Below are 5,247 nucleotides of genomic sequence, written 5' to 3'. Positions count from 1 at the left end.
TTTTTGAGATAGAGTCTCACTCTGTCACCCAGGCTGGAGTACAGTGGCTCACTGCAACCTCTGCCTCCTGGGTTCAAGCCATTCTCCTGCCTCAGCCTCCAGAGTAGCTGGGATTACAGGCATCCGCCACCATGTCCGGCTAATGTTGGTATTTTTAGTAGAAACGGGGTTTCACCATGTTGGCCGGGCTAGTCTTGAACTCGTGATCTTGTGATCCGTGTGCCTCAGCCTCTCAAAGTGCTGGGATTATAGGCGTGAACCACCACACCCTGCAGAGCTATTTCTGCTATTTTATTTTGTTCTGTTTCTCATCATTTCTCTTTTTCTCCTTTTCTTGACTTGAATTTTTTGTTTTCCTTTGCTAGTTTGGAACTTACAGGTTAGTTATATTCTTATTCTTTGTAAAGTTACCACTAAAATTTTAACATGTTTTCTCTCTCTCTCTTTCTATCCCTCTCCTGTTTTTTTTTTTTTTAACTAATGAAGGGTTATACTTCTTTGTCTTCCCAGGAAAGATAGTGATTTAACAAACTTTTCCTGCTCACCTACACTGTCTTCATGGATTTTTCTAAAAATTGTTTCCACATATTTATTAGAATGACCAACATACTTTACCATTCCTTCAGTCTCCTTAATTTCATTACATTTGGTTAATTTTTCTTCTTGATAAACTACAGCTGTCCCTCAGTGTACTCTGGGGATTCAGTCCAGGAGCACCTGTGTATACCATAATCCACACATACTCAAGTCCTGTGGTTGGCCCTGTGAAACCCACTTTTTTGAAGTCAACTTGCCTTATATGCAGGTTTGGTATCCCTTGAATACTGTACTTTTGGTCCAGGTTTTTTTGTTGTTGTTTTTTTTAATCTCCATATAAGTGGACCTATGTAGTTCAAATTCAATCTGTTCAAGGGCCAGCTGTGTATTCCTTAGGAATTCTTTTAACCTTTTAAAAAATATGTTCTCATGGCTTTTGTGGTTCTAAAGATATCCTCATCTTGCCCTAACTTGAATGATGGTTTAGTGAATAAAAAGTATTACATTGGTGGTCGTTTTACTTGACTGTCTTTCAGAATCATTTGTTGAAATCTGTCCTCACTCTATTGTCAGTGCTCTGCTACTGATCTGTCTTTCCCTCTGGTAGCTTTTAAGTCTCTTCACTTTATCTTTCATCCTTTTCAGTTTCATTGTAATGGTTCTAAATGTGAGTTTATTTAACATACCTGACCTGATGCCCATTTAATCTGAAAATTTGTTACAATTCTGGAAAAACCTTGACCTTTTAGAAAACTGCTTACCTGCCTTTCCATTTACTCTGAAATTCTCAAATCCCTTTAAGATGTATTTTGGAGCCTCAAATAATCTTTTATATTTCTCATTTACTCTCACGTGTTCTTTCTAGGTGAATAATTATCTTAATTATTACGCTTAATTATCTTACTGCTCTAATTTTTAACTGCAATCTAAAAAGACCTTTTTTATGTCGAGGACTGTATCTTTACATATGTCAGAATGCTAGATGTTTCTGTTTTTAGCCATTTCTTATTAAACTGTGTCTGCCTGCTTGTGTTTCACAACATTATACGGGTGCTACTTTCTTGTGTCTCTGATAATCTTAAAATTATTTCAAAATCACAAAGATTGTTGTATTTTTATTTTTTCAAAACTGACACAATCTCTGTCTTGTTTACCATCCCTCTTAGTGTTAGTTTTGGTTATGTGATTTGGAATTTTTGTTTGCAGGTTTATCTTTTTCCTTTTCTTCCTTTTAGGGTTGACTCTCCCTTTTTAGTGGTTTTATGCTTGTGGTACCATGGGACCCTTGGTCCAGAAACAGCTTTGTATTAAAAGCTACGGATGATGTAGGTACTTGCCATAGTCAGTCATAGAGCTGGCCGGCATTGGCTCGAGTACTACCTCCTTCAAGCACTGTAAGTTCACAAATTGACATATACCTTAGTCCTAGACCGTGGTCACTGCTGTTTCCATAGGTGGAGAGCCCTGCTCCCATGTCCAGTTTGAGCCTGCCTCTATTCCTTGCAACACCAAGGGAACTTTTGGCTCTTGATTAAGCTTTTGGCTCTGCCAGTTTTCTGACTTAGAGCTTTATAGAGCACTCATTTTCGTCTCTGTCACTGCTGTGTGTGTGTCTGTTGTTTTTTGTTGCTTGAGTCTGGTCCATGGATATGTTCTCTAATTCTATGTCTCATATGTAGCCATGTGTGTGTACCATATATGTGACACATACACATGCACATACGTTTATATTTGCTGGGTGAAGATTAAAGCATAATGCCATTTGGGCCATAAAGGGATTTCCTAACTGAGGAAGAGACTGTGGCTCTAGCTTTTGTGATTAGATGGACTGTAACACCGCTAAGCAAGATATGGAACAAAAGTTTGGAGAGAGAACATAATACATTTTATTTTAGACAATTTGAAGGATTTATTAGAAAACTAAAATGGAATTCCAATAGGCTCTTAGAAAGTGGGTATAATGTGAAAATGCTTGAGATTGAAGAGGCAAGAATCACTTGCACGCAAGAGTCTAGGTTCTGAGAGGTTACAAGATGAAGGGAGTTTGTTGAGTGTGTAGATAAGATGCAAAAGTATAGGGGAAAAACAGATGAAGTGGAATTAAAAGGACACCTGAAAAGGGTTTTCAGAAAGGTAAAAAAAATGAAGAGCAACGAAGAGTTTTAAAATGTATTCATTGCCTACTATTCATTCAACAAACATGCATTGAACACTTTTTATTTTTTGTGTTTACCTGCAGAAGATACAGTGACAAAAGATGCTACCCTAATTGAGCTTATAGAGGATAGATGATTATGCAAAATAAATGCTATGTGGTATGTTACATAGTGATAAGCGCTAGAAAGAAAAAGCAAGGAGATGAGTTTACTAGTATCTGGGGTGGGGGCTGAAATTTTAGATAGAGGAAATTCACTCATTTGAGTTACGTCCTAAAAGAAGTGAGGGACCCAGCCATGTTATGTGCAGGAAAAGCACTCCACACAGAATGGACAAACTGCCAGTGAAGTGGTGTTGGGGCAGGAGGAGGTAGCTACAAGTGGGTGGCCAAGACAGAAAGGAGTCACACGTAAAGCCAGAGAGGTAGTTTTTTAGAACCAGGGGTCCTAAAAACGGCCTTACATGCGAGGACTGTGGCCTTTTCTCTGGGACAGGCCCAGAAGTTGAAGGGCTTTGGTCAGAGGGAAGGCATGTTAACGGGTTCATCTTATAGTTATGCTGATAGTAAACTAAAGAGGGCAAGGCTGGAAGCAAGGAGACTATAACCATTTCATAATCCAGGCAAGATATGATAGTAACTTGGACTAAAGTTCTACCTGTAAAGGTAGTGAGGTTATTTTTTATATAGCCATAAATTGGCTATAGGGTATGACAGAAAAAGTGGATTCAAAGATGACCATAAGGTTTTTGGTTCGAGTAGCATGAGAAATAGAGTTTTCTAATCTCAGATGAGGGAGTTTGTGAACGATCAGGTTCATAGAGAAGGTCAGCTGGTCGAGTGTGGTGGCTCACACCTGTAATTCCAGCACTTTGGGAGGCCGAGGCGGGAAGATCACCTGAGGTCGGGAGTTCAAGACCAGCCTGGTCAATATGGTGAAACCCTGTGTCTGCTAAAAATACAAAAAATTAGCTGGGCATGGTTGCAGGCACCTGTGATCCCAGCTACTTGAGAGACTGAGGAGGGAGAATCTCTTGAACCCGGGAGGCCGATGTTGCAGTGAGCTGAGATTGTTCTACTATACTCCAGCCTGGGCACAACAGAGCAAGACTCCACCTCAAAAACAAAACAAAATAAAACAAAAAAACCAGAAAGCTCAGCTTTGGATACATGCATGGATTCTGAGGGACATCTCAATGGAACTATCAAGTTGGCAGTTGAATATGAATCTAGGATGAATGTGTGGTGCGCATCCGTGTGAAGAGACCACCAAACAGGCTTTGCATGAACAATAAACCTTTTTAATCACCTGGGTGCAGGCGGGCTGAGTCCAAAAAGAGAGTCAGAGAAGGGAGATGGGGTGGGGTAAGTAAAGGAAAATTACAAAAGGGGTTGTTCTCTTGGCGGGCAGGGGTGGGGGGTCACAAGGTGCTCAGTGGGGGAGCTTTTGAGCCAGGATGAGCCAGGAAAAGGAATTTCACAAGGTAATGCCATCAGTTAAGGCAGGAGCAGGCCATTTCTACTTCTTTTGTGATGGAATCTCATCAGTTAAGGCAGGAACTGGCCATCTGGATGTGTATGTGCAGGTCACAGGGGATATGGCTTAGCTTTGGCTCAGAGGCCTGACATTCCTGTCTTCTTATATTAATAAGAAAAATAAAACAAAATAGTGTTGAAGTGTTGGGGCAGTGAAAATTTTTGGGGGGTGGTATGGAGAGATAACGGGCGATGTTTCTCAGGGCTGCTTCAAGCAGGATTAGGGGTGGCGTGGGAACCTAGAGTGGGAGAGATTAAGTTGAAGGAAGATTTTGTGGTAAGAGGCGATATTGTGGGGTTGCTGGAAGGAGCATTTGTCATATAGAATGATTGGCAATGGCCTGGATGCAGTTTTGTATGAATTGAAAAACTAAACGGAAGACACAAGGTCTGAATAAGAGGAGGAGAAAATACAGGTACTAGAGGACTAAGAATGGGGAGGACCCAGGACATCTAATTAGAGAGTGCCCAAGGAGGTTCAGCATAGCCCTGCCAGCAAAGATTATTTATTTACTTTAAGAGGGGGTTAAGAGTGGTGGTTTGGGATAGCACCAGGAGATATCAGCTGTGATGGCTTGGAGAAATAGTGTAAACTGGGAGTGTAAACAAGAGCAGGGCATTTATGAGTAGTTGAGAATGGTGAATAGGAGTATGACTAGACAGAAGATACTAGGGATGACAGGTTTTTTGGGGTGCAGTCCAAGTTGGTCTGGTGTCTGGAATGAGACTGGGGCCTAATAAAAGGAGCATCTATACAGGAGCTTAAACAGGCTGTACCCTGTAGCATTCCGAGGACGGGCCTGAATTCTGAGAAGGGCAAGTGGTAAAAGTATTGTCCAATCCTTTTTAAGTTAGTGACTGAGCTTGGTGAGGTGTGTTTTTAAAAGACCATTAGTCCGTTCTACCTTTCCTGAAAATTGAGGACGGTAAGGGGTATGAAGGTTCCACTGAATACCAAGAGCTTGAAAAACTGCTTCGGTGATTTGACTGATAAAGGCTGGTCTGCAATTGGACTGTAT

This window comes from Mandrillus leucophaeus, unplaced genomic scaffold, assembly GCF_000951045.1.
Source record: "Mandrillus leucophaeus isolate KB7577 unplaced genomic scaffold, Mleu.le_1.0 Scaffold1222, whole genome shotgun sequence".
Taxonomy (NCBI): Eukaryota; Metazoa; Chordata; class Mammalia; order Primates; family Cercopithecidae; genus Mandrillus; species Mandrillus leucophaeus.
This window is presented reverse-complemented; position numbering follows the sequence as displayed.